Genomic DNA, 20,011 nt, shown 5'->3' on the forward strand with positions numbered 1-20,011 from the left:
TTCCCGGGAACATAAACGTCATCATCATGATTATAATCATGAAGACATTGCTCTAGAATAAATGGATCCACCATTTTCAAGGATTTCAACTTGGGGACCTTGTTTGACACTTATTCCCAAATCCCAAATATGACTTTTGTTATGATTTTCATATAATTTATGTAAAGAGGTAGAATATTGAGGATGAATTGAATCCACCACTTTGAAAAACGTAAGCTTTTGTACTCATCCATACTTTGTCTTTAATGGTCATTTAGTTACAAAAGTTCATGAAAGGGGTGCTACTGCCATAAAGTCTCCTTGGTTCTTCTAGTTCAAAGAAAAAGAAAAACTAATGCAATCATCCAAATGTATTTGCTAAAGTGCTTTTTTATTTGATATTTGAGCCGCCTTTTAAAGAGGAAAAAAAAAGAAAAGTAGTATTTGTTTCGGAAGTAGCGACAAAAGGTTGGTCCCGAATGAATCTCAAATGCAGATATAGAACATTGAGTTTCTCTTGATACAAACTATGGCTGACTTGAAAACCAATGTCACATGCCGGTTTTCTTCCTGCTTGTCTTGTAAGGAAGGAAGCGATGTACCTCCTGTGGTTCGATGTAAAAAAAAAAAGGTCATTTGTAGTGTCATGGGTTGACTCCTTTAGCCCGTGCAGCACGGCAAGAACCTGATTGCCGTAAGCCTTCAAACCAGCGAAAGGGGTGCAAAGGTAGTTTTAAAAAACAAGTGCATAAAAAACGCTTTATGAATAAAAAATCTCGTAATGTATTCAACTTGAAAAATTTGTACATCACCAGAAATATAAGCAAGGAGAATGATCTCAACTTTACTTACACAGGATAGGATGGCCGAAGCCGCTTACAGGATTCCCAAACCGACCACCCAAAACTAAGAATCTTAATACATGACACTTAAACCGATGGGAGGGTACTTCCTTACAAGCAAACAAGCGTAAGCAAATGACTCAACATAAGCAAAGAAAGTATAATGTAAACAAAGTAAAGGATTGTACAGACTCTTAGACATGGGGGAACAGGCTCCCCCCTTCAAATCAAGCACCGTCCTCGGCGCCAGTAGCTTCATGATAGGCTTTGATTTCCAGCAGGTAGCGCTGCTTCATATAAAAGGCATACTCCTAGGTTGGATTTTGTTCGTCTATCCACTTTACTTGGTACTTCTTCGACTCCCCTAGATAGTTTGTCTTGTGTCAAAAAATTTCCTCCATCTGACGGTCCATCGCTCGCTTACTCGACGGGGCTCGCTGTAAGATCGGGTCTCGTTCTGGGACGCTTTTGTCAGGGTCTTCCTCATCAAAGTAGAAGGGCTTCAGGTTGCAGACATGGAACACTGAATGCACCTTAAAGTCTGGCAGTAAGTCTAGTTTGTAAGCTAGCTTCCCGATTCTCTTCAGCACTGTAAAGGGACCTTCATACTTGCTGATTAATGACCTGTGTCGACCACGAAAAATACCCATGCGATCAGGATAAAGCTTCACGAGGACTTGATCGTCGACTCGAAACTTGATCACCGAATCGAAACTCCATTGGCCTTCGATTCCGATCTGTGAACTTCTTCATTTTCTTGGCGGCCTTATGCAAGAACACCTTAGCCATCTCCATCTGTTTTTGCCAATCGCGAACGAACTGGTAGGCAAAAGTAGGCCGTCCCTTTTCTTGGGCTGCAAGGGTATGAGGCATCAACGATTGTTGCCCAGTGGCTATCTCAAATGGACTATGTCCAGAAGACTCGCTCTTCTGTAAATTGTAGCAAAATTGAGCTACATCCAACAATTTCACCCAATTCTTTTGATTCGCGTTGACATAGTGCCGAAGATATTGTTCCAACAATCCGTTGATCTGTTCTGTCTGGCCATCTGTTTGTGAGAGGAAACTCGTTGAGAATAATAAATCTGAACCAAGCAAACGAAATACTTCACGCCAGAACTTCCCTGTGAAGCGAGCGTCCCGATCACTGACAATGCTTTTTGGCACGCCTCAGTACTTGACTATATGCTTCACAAATAACTCTGCCGTCTTCTCCGTGGGACATTCCTTAGAGGCTGGGATAAATGTGGCATACTTCAAAAGTCTATTCACAACCACAAGGATGGAGCTGAAGCCGTCAACTTTGAGAGGCATTCCCACGGACGTTTTGGAATAAGAAGAGGCTCCAGGAGACCGGCCGGCTTCTTATTCGTTCCCTTGTCCTGCTGGCAAATCAAACATGTTTTCACATATGCTTCAACATCATTGCATATCTGTCGCCAATAGTAACCATGTTCGAGGAGCACCAGCGTCCGCTTCTGGCTAGGATGGCCAGCCCACAAAGAGTCATGGCATTCCTTCAACAATTTTCACCAAAGGTTGCCCCATCTACGTACGAAAACCCGTCCTCCTTTTGCCATTAGAAGTCCATCACGCAACCAAAATCATCGCGTTTTTTCTGCTCCAGCTTTCTCGACCAAGTGCTTGGCCACAGGGTCCTGCTTCATGCCTTCTCGAATCCGCCCGAGAAGAGCACTCTCAAGTTGTGCTTCGGATGATGTTGTCCAAGTAACTGCCAACTCTGCCTTTCGACTTAGTGCATCAGCTATGACGTTTGTTCCTCCCGCCTTGTATTCCAAGGCAAAATCGAATTCCGCAAGGAATTTCTGCCATCGGGCCTGCTTCGAGCTCAACTTCTTTTGAGTTTGGAAGTAACTTGTGGCTACATTATCAGTCTTGACCACAAATTGACTTTCCAACAAGTAATGTCTCCATGTACGAAGACAGTGGATAATGGCCGTCTTCTTCCTTTCATGGACCGAGTACCGATGCTCTGCGTCCTTAAGCTTTCTACTTTCATAGGCAACTAGGTGACCTTCCTGCATCAAGACTCTGCCAATAGCAAAATCTAATGCATCTGTGTGGACTTCGAACTTCTTCGAGTGGTCGGGTAACCTGAGCACAGGCTCCTGCGTCAGGGCCCCCTTCAATTTCTCGAAGGCATCTTCTTCAATTTCTTCCCAAGCCCAAGTTTGGTTCTTCTTCAACAAATCAGTGAGAGAGAGGCACAACTATCAAAGAATACCCCTCAATGAATCGCCGATAGTAGTTTGCCAAGCCGAGAAAAGATCGCAACTCCGGTACATTGGTCACCTTTTCTATATCCATTCGCAACTGACCTTTACCCACTATATGACCGAGAAAACTGATTTCTTGTTAGCCAAATAAGCACTTCTCGTGCTTCACATATAGTTCATTTTCCTTCAGCACATTGAACACTAGCCGCTGGTGTTCCACATGATCTCCCATTGAGCTGCTATACACTATAATATCATCAAGATAGACTACCACAAACTTATCTAAGTACAGGTAGAATATCTTGTTCATTAGAGTCGAAAAAATGGCTGGGGCACTCGTCAACCTGAACTACATTACCAAGAATTCAAAGGCACCGTAGCGAGTGACACAAGTTGTCTTCGGCTCGTCACCGTCAACAATCCGAACTTGCCAAAATCCCGATCTGAGGTCCAGCTTGGAAAATACTCGAGCTCCCCCTAGCTGATCAAAGAGATCTGCAATCAAAGGTAAGTGGTACTTGTCCTCACCGTTACCTTGTTCAGCGCCCGATAATCTACACGTAACCTTTTGGAGCCATCATGTTTTGCTTGGAACAACACTGGTGCACCAAAAGGAGCTTTGGAGAGTCTGATTATACCTCCAGCTAGCATCTCGTCCAACTGTCGCCGAAGCTCTTTCAATTCTGTAGGGGTCATCCGATAAGGTGTCATTGCCGGGGGTTTGGCACCAGGAATGAGTTTTATGACATGATCCACTTCACGTCGAGGTGGCAGCCGTCTAGGGAGCTCCGCATGCATTGTTCCTGCGAATTCCGCTAAGAAAGGCGCAAGCACCTCTGGGACCAGACCAGGTGTCAGAGAACCACGGTTGGAAGTCTACGAATAATTTTGGAGGTTTTGAACACCTCGTTTCTGTTAATGAGTCGTAACTGTAATATGTGTTAAGATTTGAAGATATTTATTTTACAAAAATCAAATATTATTTTGATGGGCCATGTTCCATTCATGGCTGGATTTTTCCATACTCAAAGGAATTCTGACCCTTCTTTCTACTCTACAGGTAGTTCGTGATAGATTCTGGCTTATGGAGTGACGACCTCAGGCCTTATGATGGACGGGCATTGGCATTCTGGACAGTGCGTCAGTTTTGAGCTTAGTGGTCATTTTAGTTGTTTGGGTCCATATGTTTTATTTTAATACAGTGCATTTATTTATGTTTTGGTCATGACTCAATATTACTTCCGCTATTATTCATTTATGCAATGAAAAAAAAATTGGTGTAAAAAATTGGGTCGTGAAAGCTTTGGTATCAGAGCACAGTGTCTATAGTCCATGTCCAATGCCAATATCGATCACAAGCTGAGGAAAGGTCATCCAAGCCTGTTAGAGAATGGTGTTTTTGATTTATTGTGAATTTTGAGTTATAAAGTTTTATAGTAGTTTTAGCGGATTGTTTTACTTACACTGCATGGAGTGACGACCTTAGGCCTTGTGATGGACGGGCATTGGCATTCTGCACACTGCATCGGTTTTGGGCTTAGTGGTCATTTTAGTTGTTTAGGTCCATGTGTTTTATTTTAATACAGTGCACTTGTTTATGTTTTAGTTAGTTTACCTAAAACATTTGAAACGTTAGTTATGAAGGAATATACTTAAAACTGTCAAGTTAATCTTAAATGAGACATTTGAGGAAAAGATGGAGTTAAGGGCATATTTAACCACATTTTACATCAATTAAAATCCTCATTGTGCTGCAGCCCTAAATGATCACGTCCAGCAATAGAAAGAGAGAGAGAGAAAAAAGAGTTGCTGCCAAGATTTTCAGAGGTAAGGGGATGTTCAGCTTTGAATGGATTATGTAGCCTTGTATTTTTTGTTGGATGTTGGGGGATAGATACACTTATATGCACGTCTTAATAGTAGACCTATGTGTTCTTACACCTAAATAAGAATCGATTTGTGAAGTGTTATATGTTGGAATTATATTCATGCTCTTAGTTTTGTCTATTCTTGATTTACATCCATACGCATATGCATGCATGAAACGTAACTACGTGTGTGCAAAAATGTATATACATATACAATAATAATGAAAACAATAAGGGGGTGATTAGAGCGTTAACATGAGGTTCGGCCATATTTCCGAACTCCCAGGTTAGATGAAAAACCCCTGTTCGGTCATCCTCTTCTGTGAAGATCGAAGCCATCGACTTCTATGTTTCTGTCACGGGCATTGACAGTAGCATCCGCCCTTTCTTCAATCTTCCTGTTGCTGGAGAGCTCCGGGAGAAGGGAATACAGGGAGATTTGCAGCGGAGGCGATTTGGGGGAAAAGGGTTAACACGGTATGGAAGACGCAGGCTTCCTCCAATCGTTCCTCTGTGTGGGCCGGTTCATCCCTGTCGCAACAAATGAGGAGACAGATTTGGGGAGGTCGTCTTCCTCACAGCAGCAAGGTTGAGAGAAGAGAGCAGAGGAGACGACGGCGACGACAGCGACGGGTGGCTGGTGGCGCAGTAGCATGGAACCGAACGACGTTCCTCACTGGAGAATGAGAGATTGCTCGTGCTGGTGATGGGTCGCAGAAGAATCGGTGGAACCACCGTCGGACGAAGCAAGGACGCGAGGAGAGAGAAAAGGGGGCGAGAAAATGAAAAAAATTAGGGTTCGAGCCATTTTATAACGAATTTGGGTGTATGTGAGTGCGAACTTTGTTTTGCCCAGTGGTTGGTTTTGTCCCGGGAGGTAGTGGTGCGCTTGAGCTCACTGTTGACGCACACTCCTCTGTCTGCACTGGAGGGCCCACAGGGTATTGGGCGGCACAAGGGCTCGGGATTTTGCTGTTTCTGTTGGAGAGCAAGGCGTCTCCTCGTTCCTCACCCCGGGTTTCTAGAGGTACCATGCTGCTGCAGTGGTGATTTGGGATATTTCAGGAGGCTTCACTGCAGGTACCCTCGATCTGTTGATTGCTTGGTGAAGAGATGTTATGTTCTGCCCGTCAGTGCCCACGGGGATTTCCATTGTTGCTCGGTACAATGACCATGGCATTGTCAAAGAACCATGGTTGGAAGTCTATGAATAATTTTGGAGGTTTTGAACACATCGTTTCTGTTAATGAGTCATCACTATAATATGTGTTAAGATTTGAAATTATTTGTTTTAGAAAAATCAAATATTATTTTGTTGGGCCATGTTCCATTCATGGCTGGATTTTTCCATACTCAGAGGAATTCTGACCCTTCTTTCTACTCTACAGGTAGTTCATGTTAGATTTTGGCACTTGGAGTGACGACCTCAAGCTTTGTGATGGATGGGCATTGGCATTCTGGACGCTACGTCGGTTTTGGGCTTAGTGGTCGTCACTCCATGAGCCAGAATCTATCACGAACTACCTATAGAGTAAAAAGAAGGGTCAGAATTCCTTTGAGCATGGAAAAATCCAGCCATGAATGGAACATAGCCTATCAAAATAATATTTGATTTTTGTAAAACAAATATCTTCAAATCTTAATACATATTACAGTTACGACTCATTAACAGAAACGAGGTGTTCAAAACCTCCAAAATTATTCATAGACTTACAACCGTGGTTCTCTGACAAAGTCATGGTCATCGTGTCGAGCAACAACAACAACAGAAATTCCCGTGGGCAGTCATGGGCCGAACAGAACATCTTTTCACGAGGCGATCCAACTGATTGAGGGTAACCTGCAGTGAAGCCTCCTGAGATATCCAGATCGCCGCTACAGCAGCATGGTCCCTCTAGGAACCCGGGGTGAGGAACCAGGAAATGCCTTGCTCTCCAACAGAAACAACAAAATCCGGGACCCTTGTGCCACCCAATACCCTGTGGGCCCTCCAGTGTAGACAAAGGAGTGTACGTCAACAGTGAGCTCAGGCGCTCCACTACCTCCTGGGATGAAACCAACCACTGGGCAAAACAAAGCTCGCACTCACATATACCATTGCACACAGTCCATGTTTCGCCTTCGAATTTCAAATGTGAGGGTTTGTCATCACTAGACCTCGTCTAGTACCTCTCACAGAAATCGCCCTCAGGCTCGGTTTCTCAAACAAAAGCAACAAGTCATTTTCTAACTTAATTTAATGACAGTCAAGCAAAGCACATCACGTCTAGAATCCTTAAATAATAATATTATAATCCTCATTTGAAAACAAGAAATTTATTTTTAAATTCTTAGGACGTGGCTTTCCTCCTCTAATGGTTCTGAAATTAATTTCAGAACCATTTTTCTAAAATCTTAAACACAACAAAGAGCATCAAAGAGAAATAAAACATAACATTTCGGTTTTAATTCATAAAACCCCATTTTGGTGATTTCTAAGAACTTGGAGGGTATCAAAACGCCATTTCAAATTAAATACCTGGTTTTTGCTGAAAATCATTTTTGCATGCCTCTTTTTGAAGAGGTTTTCAGAAAAACGTTGTGGCATTAATAAGATTTTAACAGCTTATCTGAATATTTTGCCAATTAGGTGGACCCATTTTGAAAATTTTCAACTTTACTATAAATTTGGTCCACCCCTAATCTCTTCTTCATTTCTCACCGATTTTTCTCTCTCCTCACGGCTGCTCCCTCTTCTTCTCGCTCGACCAACGGTGGGTGGTGGCTTCAACCGATTTTTCACACCCAAACCAATGGAACACTTCTTCTTCTCGCAGCTGTTTCTACCGGCCATCCGACAGCTTCCACCACCGTCGTCTCCTCTGCTCTCGTCTCTCAACCCTGCTGCTGTGTGGAAGACTACCTCCCCAAATATGTCTCCTCATTTGTTGTGACAGGGATGAACTGGCAAACCAAGAGGGACGACGAGTGGAAACTTGTAACTTCCAGGTTGCGTTCCTCCTTTTCCCCAAGTCGCCTCTGCTAATACCATGAAGGAGACGACTGGTTTCCCGTTGATTGGCGACAGGTCCTGCTCGTCGATGGAGTTGGGGTATTTCCTTTCCTCCTCATTCTTGTGTGTTGGTTAAAACTCTTGACCATTGCTGTGTGTCGAGCAGAGCGGCCTTTCCCTCTGTTGACGATGTTCTGGCTTGTTCTTTTCCCCTTTTTTTTCTTGTAATAGGTTCGGGAGGACAGCAGAGTCTTCCCTTTTGGGATATGCGTAGTCCGTTCTGTGGCCAGACCCTTTGCGAGGGTTCTGGTATATAATTTTTTTTTGTTGTTTTGAATCTGTAGTTGGTTTGAAAAATTCTAACGTATCTTTATCTCATACATGCCTGCTCGGTTTTAGTGTTGATTATAGACTAGGTTTCTCATAGATGGAACAATAAGAGAGAAACAACGAGAAACACCTAATCTAGGCATAAAAATTCATAAACCCACGTGCATATGTATCTATAAGAACTTAAAATATGTAAGCTGCATGCTACATTCATGATTGAAAATCCCCATAACTTTGAAAATATTGGCAGCAACTCCTTCCCTTTGCGTGAAGTTCCTTTCTAGCAGCCTCCTACTTCAATCTCAATCTCTCTGTGGCTGGACGTGCTCCTCTAATGCTACAAAAAAAAGAGAGTTTCTCCTTTCAATTACATCTTTATCCATATCCTTTCCCTCAAATGTCTCATTTTGATAAACTTAACCGTTTTTTTTCTTTAAAAGAGACGTGGGTCTTACATCCTTCCCCCCCAAAAAGAAATTTCGTCCTCAAGATTTGAGCATACCTTATTGGAACAATTGAGAATTACTCTTTCTCTTGTCCTCTTCTGGCTCCCACGTGCATTCCTTGATGCTATGATGCTGCCATTCCACTTCAACTAGTGGGATGGTCTTCTTCCGCAACACATGCTCCTTACGATCTATAATCCGCAGTAGTTGTTCTTCTATTGTCATGTCTTCTTGCAAATCAACTTCTTCGTACTCTATCACATGCGAGGGATCAGGTACATACTTCCTTAACATCGACACGTGAAATATTGGATGAACATGACTATACTGCGGTGGAAGTGCAATTCGATATGCAACATCTCCAACTTTTTCCAGAATCTCGAATGGACCAATATATATTGGGCTCAATTTCCCCTTCTTTTCGAATCGAAAAACACTCTTTGTGGGTGATATCTTGACAAATACATGATCTCTTGCTTCAAAAGCTAGCTCTCTTCATCGTTGGTCTGCATAACTCTTTTGTCAACTCTGAGCAGCCAAAAGTTTCTTTCTAATCATGTTGACTTGGTCAGTGTAGTGTTGGATTACCAAGGGATCCTCAATCTTGTTGTCTCCTATCTCAGTCCAACATGATGGTGATCTACAAGGTCGGCCATAAAAAGCTTCAAATGGAGCCATTCCAATGCTAGAGTGATAGCTGTTGTTGTAGGCAAATGCGGCCAATTTTACATGTTTATCATTTTCACCCTTCCATTACAAAACACAAACTCTTAACATATCTTCAAGAGTCTGGATTGTTCGCTCAGACTGCCCATCTGTCTACGGATGAAATGATGTACTCAGTTTCAATTTTGTTCCCAACGCTTCCTTTAACCTTCCCCAGAACTTCGAAGTAAATCTTGAATCTCTATCAGAAATTATTGATTTAGGGATTCCATGAAGTCTCACAATTTCATCAATATACAAATCTGCTAGACTTTCAATAGATTGTGAAATCTTGATAGGAAGAAAATGTGCAGATTTAGTTAGGCGGTCCACCACTACCCAAATAGCATTGTGTTGTCTTCGAGTACATGACAACCTCACTATAAAGTCCATGGTGATGTCTTCCCATTTCCATTGAGGAATCTCTATCCGTTGCATTAAGCCACCTGGTTTCTATGTTCCACTTTAACTTGTTGACACACCAAGCATCGTGAGACGAACTCAGCAAGCTCTTTCTTCATTCCTGGCCACCAAAAGTTTATCCTTAAATTTTGACACATCTTGGTGCTTCCCGAATGTATGGTGTATTTTGTTTTGTGTGCCTCTTCTAGCAGTTTATTTTTCACTTCTGGATCATTCGGAACCCACAATCTACCGTTGAACCATACAGATCCATCATCATTTTCAGAATAAAGAGTTTCTTCATTTTTGTAACACTCAAGTTTCAACTTCGCATATTCAGGACTTCGTTTTTGTTTCTCAATAATTTCATCAAGAAAACTATCTCGAATTATTCCAACACACTTCACTTTTCCATTATCATCTCGCAATGGATGCCATTGCTCAAAGTCTTCAACCAAATTTCATGTCTGCATTAATAGTCCAACAGCTTTAGCAGACGCCTTTCTACTGAGTGCATCAGCTACCACATTAGCCTTTCCTGGATGATACTTTATCTCAAAGTCATAATCTTTGAGATATTCCAGCCATCTTCTCTGTCTTAGATTCAATTCCTTCTGCGAGAACAAATATTTGAGAGATTTGTGGTCAGAAAATACTTCAAATTCCACTCCATAGAGATAATGCCTCCATATTTTTGAAGCAAATACCACAGCTCCTAATTCCAAATCATGTGTTGGGTAGTTCTTCTCGTGCTGTTTCAATTGCCTAGAGGCGTATGCTATGACTTTCTCATTTTGCATAAGCACTGCTCCATAACCTATTCCTGACGCATCTGTATATACCACAAACCCTTTCCTCCGATTTGGCAGTGTTAGAATTGGGGCAATAGTCAAACTGTCTTTCAACATCTGAAAACTCTTCTGACAAGCCTCTGTCCACGTAAATTTCACTCCCTTTCGTAGTAGTTTAGTCATTGGGGTTGCAATTTTCAAAAAATCCTTAATGAACTTCCTGTAGTAACCTGCCAAACCAAGAAAACTTCTGATTTATGTCACATTAGTTGGCGCATTCCATTGTTGCACAGTTTCTACTTTCATCGGATCAACTGTTACTCCCTCCTTAGATATTACGTGTCTCAAGAAATTCACTTTGTCTAACCAAAACTCACACTTGGAATACTTGGCATACAATTGATTTTGTCTCAATATTTTCATCACTATCTCGATATGTACCGCATGCATTGCTTCACACTCTGAGTACACTAGCACATCGTCAATAAACACTATAATGAATCGGTCTAAGTACTCATGAAATATCCGATTCATGAGATCCATAAAAGCTGCTGGGCCATTTGTGAGTCCGAAAGGCATTACTCGAAACTCATAATGCCCGTAACGTGTGCAGAATGCTGTTTTGGGAATATCTTCATCCTTAATTTGCAATTGATGGTATCCCGGCCTCAAGTCTATCTTAGAAAACACATTTGCTTCCTTTAATTGATCGAATAAATCTTCGATTCTAGGCAATGGATATCTGTTCTTGATTGTAACATGATTCAACATTCGGTAGTCAATACATAACCGCATTCACCCATCCTTCTTCTTTACAAACAGGATCGGTGCTTCCCAAGGTGACACACTTGGACGGATAAATCCCTGGCTGGCTAAGTCTTGAATATGTTTCTTTAATTCTTTCAGTTCTGCTTGTGTCATTCTATATGGAGCCTTAGAAATAGGTGCAGTTCCTGGTATCAATTCGATGCCAAACTACACCTCTCGTACAAGAGACAATCCAAGTAAATCTTCAAGAAACACGTCTACGAAGTCCCTCACTGTACGCACCTCACTTAATTTCTGCTCGACTGCGTCTATGTAACCAAATATGCAGTGCACTCATTTTCCATGTATTTTCTTGCCTTAACTGCTAAGACAACCAACTTTTTTTTTATCTTGAGGCATTTTTACCCCAAATTCAATCTTTTGAGTGTTCTCCAACTGAATCTTCAACTTATTCTTTCTGCAATCTATTGTCGCATAGTGATGGTATAACCAATCCATTCCTAGGATTATATCATACCCCATAATATTTATTACCACCAACTGTGCTGGTAATAATTATCTATGTATTTCTATTTTCACATTTTCTAGATACGTTCTGCATGTGTCTTTGTTTCCCATGGGCACAGAAACTAACAATTCATAAGGCATATTCTTTCTTTCCAACTTTAAAAGTTCAACAAAACTCTTAGAAACAAAAGAATGTGATACACCAGTGTCAAACAGAATATGAGCCCAATGAGATTGTACAAGAAGGGTACCTTCAATCAGGTCGGTGGATCTCAAGTCCTCTACCGTGGTTGCATAAACTCTCTCAAGTACCTTCTTCTCTGCTGGTGGGTTGGCTGCATCACGCTTCTGTTTTACCTCTTTCTTCTTTGGGCACTCACGAATAAAATGTCATTGCGTTCCGTAGTAGAGACATGCCCCAACATCTCTGTAACATGGTTTACCAGGGTGCTGATGATGACATTTGGGGCATTCCTCGCCCTGCCTGGATGTTGATGGTCTCTGCCTCTTGAATCTGTCCCCTTGGTTCACTCTGTCACTGCGCCTCCTCTTGAACATGTTCGGCCTCGACTTGGACTGCAAAAATTCATTCCTCTTATCTGTTCCATGCATCCGTTCTAGTCCTCATCAAAACGTGTGGCCATGTCAATCGCATTGTCCAAGTCTCTTGGACGACTACCCATCACTTTGCTCTGCAACCCGTCTTTAAGTCCCCTGATGAACTTATTTGCTCTGTCTGTATCAGATGTGTACACATGGGGCCAGTACTTTTCCAAGTGTCTGAATTTGATGACATATTCATACAGACTCATACTCTTTTGTTGCAACTCCAAGAATTCCTGCATGCGCTTCTCTCGTGTGAAGGCTGAGATGTAGGCGTGTGTGAATGCTTCCTTGAACTTTTCCCAAGTTGCTTCGTGATTTGCGAATTTCACTTCACGTTGGGCCTGCCACCATTCCTCAGCATCACCTTTTAGTATGAATGTTCCATACCGAACCTTCTTCCTGTCAGGCACTTCCAGGGTGGTAAAAATTTTTTTAGTTTCTTTGATCCACTCTTCTGCATCATCAACAGTACCTTTCCCATGAAACTTCAGAGGATGCAAGCTCAAAAACTATTGGTGAGTTGCACCCCTTGCCTCACCATTCGTTGTCCCGTTTGTCTCCGTACTAGTTCCTCCTGAAGGAGCATTCTGCGCCAGTCCATGCATCAACCCCGTGATCATATGCAAGGTGTTCATGATAAATACTTACTGTTGTTGAATATCTCCAACAGGTGTCCCAGCTCTGGTAGAACGAGTCTCCACATTTCGACCCCTAGTGCTGCGGGGACCTCTGCGTCTACCTCTAGCACTTTTTCCTCTAGTACGTGCCATTGAACTACACCGCAGGGAGGAAAACAAAATATACCAGTTGTATTTGTAAGTAAAACAATCCGTTAAAACTACTATAAAACTTTAAAACTCAAAATTCACAATAAATCAAAAACACCATTCTCTAACAGGCTTGGATGACCTTTCCTCAGCTTGTGATCGATATTGGCATTGAACATGGACTATAGACACTGTGCTCTGGTACCAAAGCTTTCACGACCCAATTTTTTACACCAATTTTTTTTTCATTGCATAAATGAATAATAGCGGAAGTAATATTGAGCCATGACCAAAACATAAATAAATGCACTGTATTAAAATAAAACACATGGACCCAAACAACTAAAATGACCACTAAGCTCAAAACTGACGCACTGTCCAGAATGCCAATGCCCGTCCATCATAAGGCCTGAGGTCGTCACTCCATAAGCCAGAATCTATCACGAACTACCTGTAGAGTAGAAAGAAGGGTCAAAATTCCTCTGAGTATGGAAAAATCCAGCCATGAAAGGAACATGGCCCATCAAAATAATATTTAATTTTTGTAAAACAAATATCTTCAAATCTTAACACATATTACAGTTACGACTCATTAACAGAAACGAGGTGTTCAAAACCTCCAAAATTATTCGTAGACTTCCAACCGTGGTTCTCTAACAAAGTCATGGTCTGAGCAACAACAACAGAAATCCCCATGGGTACTCACGGGTAGAGCAGAACATTTCTTCACCAGCGATCCAACAGATCGAGGGTAACCTGCAGTGAAGCCTCCTGAGATATCCCAGATCGCCACTGCAGCAGCATGGTCCCTCTATGAACCCGAGGTGAGGAACCAGGAGATGCCTTGCTCTCCAACAGAAACAGCAAAATCCCGGGCCTTTGTGCCGCCCAATACCCTGTGGGCCCTCCAGTGCAGACAGAGGAGTGTGTGTCAATAGTGAGCTCAGACGCTCCACTACTTCCCGGGACAAAACCAACCACTGGGCAAAACAAAGCTCGTACTCCAATATACCATTGCACACAGTCCACGTTTCGCCTTCGAATTTCAAATGTGAGGGTTTCTCATCACTAGACCTCGTCAAGTACCTCTCACAGAAACCGCCCTCAGGCTCGGTTTCTCAAACAAAAACAACACGTCATTTTCTAACTTAATTTAATGAAAGTCAAGAAAAGCACATCACGTCTAGAATCCTCAAGTAAAAATATTATAATCCTCATTTGAAAACAAGAAATTTATTTTCAAATTCTCAGGACGTGGCTTTCCTCCTCTAATGGTTCCGAAATTAATTTCAGAACCATTTTTCTGAAATTTTAAACACAACAATGAGCATCAAAGAGAAATAAAACATAACATTTCGGTTTTAATTCATAAAACCCCCTTTTGGCGATTTTTAAGAACTTGGAGGGTACCAAAACGCCATTTCATATTAAATACCAGGTTTTTGCTTAAAATCATTTTCGCAAGCCTCTTTTTGAAGAGGTTTTCAGCAAAAACGTTACGGCATTAATTTATAAAGATTTTAATATCTTATCCGAATATTTTGCCAATTAGGTAGACCCGTTTTGAAAATTTCCAACTTTACTATAAATTTGGTCCAGCCCTAATCTCTTCTTCATTTCTCGTCGATTTTTCTCTCTCCTCGCTGCTACTCCCTCTTCTTCTCGCTCGACCGACGGTGGGTGGTGACTTCCACCGATTTTTCACACCCAAACCAATGGAACACTTCTTCTTCGCCCGCGATATCCAGCGTTCGTCTTCTCGTAGTTGTTTCTACCGGCCATCTGACAGCTTCTGCCGCCGTCTCCTCTGCTCTCGTCTCTCAACCTTGTTGCTGTGAAGAAGACGACCTCCCTAAATCTATCTCCTCATTTGTTGCAATAGGGATGAACTGGCAAACCAAGAGGGACAACGGGTGGAAACTTGTAACTTCTAGGTTGTGTTCCTCCTTTTCCCCAAATCACCTTTGCTAATACCACGAAGGAGACGACTGGTTTCCCGTTGATTGGGGACAGGTCATGCTCGTCGATGGAGTTGGGGTATTTCCTTTCCTCCTCATTCTTGTGTGTTGGTTAAAACTCTTGACCATTGCTGTGTGTTGAGCAGAGCGGCCTTTCCCTCTATCGACGATGTTCTGGCTTGTTCTTTTCCCTTTTTTTTTCATGTAATAGGTTCGGGAGGACAGTAGAGTCTTCCCGTTTGAGATATGCGTAGTCCGTTCTGTGGCCAGACCCTTTGCGAGGGTTCTGGTATATAAATTTTTTTTTTTCTGAATTTGTAGTTGGTTTGAAAAATTCTAACGCAGCTTTATCTCATACATGCCTGCTCAGTTTTAGTGTTGATTATAGACTAGGTTTCTCACAAATGGAACAATAAGAGAGAAACAATGAGAAACACCTAATCTAGGCATAAAAATTCATAAACCCACATGCATATGTATCTATAAGAACTTAAAATATGGAGGTTGCATGTTACATTCATGATTGAAAATCCCCATACCTCTGAAAATCTTGGCAGCAACTCCTTCCCTCTGCGTGAAGTTCCTTTCCAGCAGTCTCCTACTTCAATTTCAATCTCTCTCAATCTCTCTGTGGCTGGACATGCTCCTTTAATGCTACAGAAAAAAGAGAGTTCCCCTTTTCAATTACATCCTTATCCATATCCTTTCCTCAAATGTCTCATTTTGATAAACTTAACCGTTTTTTTTTTAAAGAGACGTGGGTCTTACACCAGGGGAGTCATTAGTCACTTCTCTTTTTCACCAAGTACGTCTCTTCACCGTGCTTTAGGTCTTTCTTCAACTGAAGAGCAGATATCATCGCGGTCTTACTCTTGTCCCTCTTAACTGATATTGCTGGGACCATACAAGGAGACTTCTCGTCCATGATACTGATACTGCGCAGGTGCGGCATCGGGACTATCTTCACTGTACTGAGGAGCTCCATTCCTAGGATCATTCGAAAATCGTCCATCGGGACCACCGAGAAGTTGGCTCTTCCTGACCAACTCTTAGTCTTCACAACCGCAATCCGGGCTACACCGTGGATGGGTTTTGCCTTTGAGTTCACCGCCTTCATGCGTAACTCTCCCTTCACAAGGGTGATGCCCAATCTCCTTGCCTCTTCATCTGAGACGAAGTTATGCGTGGCCCTAGTGTCTACCATGGCCATAATAGGCCTTCCATTTACCAAGATCTCTAGGTATATGAGCTCATTGGAAGGTGTCGCTGTCACCTTCGTTTTTTTCTCCCTTTTTAGGGTGTTCAGAAGTTGAAGTTGAAGTGCACCCATCTTTGGTCCTTTTCCTTCTTCACCTTGTACCACACTAGCAGATTATCTTGAGGAGCTTGCTTGATTGTTTCTATTTAGACGCTTCGGACATTGTCTTGCCAAGTGGCTACCTTCGCAAAACCAGCATTTCAACGCTCTATTATGAGAGTTGTCATTTTTGCGAAAGAAAGTCCACCTCTCGACTTGATGTTGAGTCGATGATTCATCTTTACGTTCTCGTCAATCTTCTTTCTTCCCTCCATGGTCAGGCTTTTTCGAGGGCTTGAAGGTGTTAGCGTAGCTCTTGCGTTGAGTGTCAGCCAAGCGTTCCGCTACCACATGAGCATCTCCACCTCGGATTGTGCCCACGATTGAAGTCCCAAAATAAACCAGTTCAGTTTATCTTGTTCATGCATATCTGGCACATCTAACATGAGCCTCTAATAGGCCCTCACATAATCTCATACGGATCTCGTATGTTTTAATTCACCGACCATTCGATAGGCATGGCGTGTCGCATTCGGGGGCATGAAGTAAGTCCTCAACTCTCGTTGAAAATCATCGAAAGTGTCTATTTTGCAGATCCCCTTTTGAATGTTGAGCCGTTTTCATCTCCACCATGCCACTGCATTCCCCTCAAGCAACATAGGTGTTGTCTTGACCTGAAGGTCGTCCCCCACAACGCCTTGCAGATCTAGGTAGTATTCTACTTGGAATAAAAAGTTGTTGATCACTCGACTATCTCTATTTCCGTTGTATTTTGCTGGCCTCTGAACATCGACCCTCGCTGGCTGATCGTCACCTCCACCTTCAGAGACTTGACACTGTAGTGTGCGGTTCTTTATCTGAAGTTCTTTGACTTCAGCTTGCAGTGCGGTCACTGTGTCAGTAAGTGACCGATTCATGGCCACGAGATCGGCCATTTGATCCCGTAGGATCTTCATCTCATCCTTCATTTCCCCAAAGGACTCAGTTGCATTGCCCAACGCTTTTTCATGAGTAGTTACGTCGGCAACCAACTTGTTCACCACCTCGGCCAGGTCTTCCTGACCCTGGGATCTACCCATCTCGTCAGACTAGGCTACTCCCTTGCCCTTGGTGTTTCGCAGATTGTATTGAGTCGCCAGGACATCATCTTCGATCAACGATCGCCGGCATATAGTTCTACACCGACTCTCCAATTGCTTCCCCAGATTGAGCAGAACTTGGCTCTGATAACAGTTGTCACGGGCTGACTCCTTCAACCCGTGCGGCACGGCAAGAACCTGATTGCCATAAGCCTTCAAACCACCGAAAGGGGCGCAAAGGTAGTTTTAGAAAACAAGTGCATAAAAAACGTTTTGTGAATAAAGAAATATCGCAATGTATTCAACTTGGAAAATTTGTAAATCACAAGAAAGGTAAGCAAGAAGAATGATCTCAACTTTACTTACATAGTATGGCCGAACCCGCTTACAGGATTCTCAAGCCGACCACTCAAAACTAAGAATCTCAATACATGACACTTAGACCGGTGGGAAGGTACTCCCTTACATGCAAACAAGCGTAAGCAAATGACTCAATATAAACAAAGGAAGTACAATGCAAACAAAGTAAATTACTGTATAGACTCTTAAACACAGGAGAACATGCAGGGTGACCGAATTAAAGTGAAACACCATCAAGACCACAGTAATTTTACTTAATGTTCTATTAGAGTGAGATTGAAAGCCAATTAAAATTAAGTATGCTTAGTTGTCATATGTTGATAAGTGCAGTCCACCTCATGAACCCTTAATTTTTTTTTTTTGTTGAGTTATCCAATTTGTATATGTTCATTTCATTGTCACGTATATCGTGTACGAGAATTATACAATGAAAAATTTCTCAAGTATAGTACAACAAAGTTATATATCTCAGGAATATCTCGAAAAAATCTGGGTAAATTTTAAAAAAAAATGAAAACATTTAATAAATCTTGAAAACTATAAAAAATAAAAATTAATAAAAAATATGAAAAAACTCGTCTAATTATCATTTTATACGACTGACTTATTTCTCGATTTTTTCTAATAATACGCATTTTATGTGACAATAGTTCATTTGCCTGACTTGGTTGACTTAACAAGTGTACTACTTTTTACCTACTTCCCAAAACAGTCTTGAACCTATGGGGTAGGGAAAAGGAGGTATGATTTGGGTCTTTTCGGTGTACCTCCTCCCAATCTAAAGTAATAAAGCAAGTTTTGGAACCTACATGGTCAAATGATTGTAAATGCTAGATAATGTTAAAAATTTAAAAATATATAAATTAAATCTAAACTTCTTTAATTTATCTAACTAATATTTTTATTTGATATAAAATTACCAAAAAAAAAAGATGATGTCAGCCTGATATCGATGCATTGAGCATTATTGACAACACTAATTTATCGAGGCTTTTGGTTTTCTTCGAATTGGTACTTGGATTTCATTGCCAAATGGAGCACCAATTTCGACTATTTAACAATGATGACAAGTTGATAAGAACTTTCAACTTAATACTAGATCTGACCAGTATCATGTCACAAGTAAGAACAAAAAATTCTTTTTTTTTTCCCTTTCTAGTATGGTGAATTTTCCTTTTGAATATTGAAAGACTTGCACTGGCTTAACGTATCGATCGTCTTTTAAAAGTTTCTTGACTTGAAAACTCTAATATTATAGATTTTTCGCCTCAGTAAGCATGATGATTACTCTACTGGTGAGTGGGGGTGAACATGAGCCGAGGGGGGTGAACACGAGCCGAGGGGGGTGAACACGAGCCGAGTCGAGCCCGAGTTCAGTCAGCTTGAACTCGGCTTGACTAATGAAACCTCGAGCTCGATGACTCAGCTCGAGCTTGACGGAAGCAACTCGACTCAATAGTTACGTGTTGAGATCGAGCTCGACTCGATTAAGGCTCAACAAACTCGTTTGAATAGAATTGACATTCATCTTTACGTGTTGCGGTCGAGCTCGACTTGATGAAGGCTCGACAAACTTGTTTGAATAAAATTGATATTCATCGTTGCGTGTTGAGCTTAAGCTCGACTCGATTAAGGCTCAATAAACTCGTAAACTCGTTTGAATATATTAACTTGATTAAGGCAGGCTCAAGCTCGAATCAACAGTTACGTGTTGAGCTCGAACTCAACTCGATTCTTTGAACAAGCCGATTCATGGACTCGAGCTCGACTCGTTAAGCAAATGACTTGGCTTGAACTCGTTCACGAGCCAAGCTTTAATGAGTCGAGGTCAAGTTGTTCACCCCTTGCAGTGGGGCTCCACAGTCAGGTTCAAACTCATAACCAACTATATATTAGCCTTGAAGCATTGTCACAAAGAACCTGTGGAGAAAAAAATGTGTTTTATAGTCAACAATAGTCACCCTAAAAGAAACCAGATTTTTTAAAAAACCCAAAATTTTCTTAAGGTTCTCAAGTTTGACGTATTATAGTTTAAAAGATATTTGTGACAATGATTTTGAGGTTAAATAATACTAAG

Source organism: Nymphaea colorata, chromosome 11 (genome assembly GCF_008831285.2).
Source record: "Nymphaea colorata isolate Beijing-Zhang1983 chromosome 11, ASM883128v2, whole genome shotgun sequence".
Taxonomy (NCBI): Eukaryota; Viridiplantae; Streptophyta; class Magnoliopsida; order Nymphaeales; family Nymphaeaceae; genus Nymphaea; species Nymphaea colorata.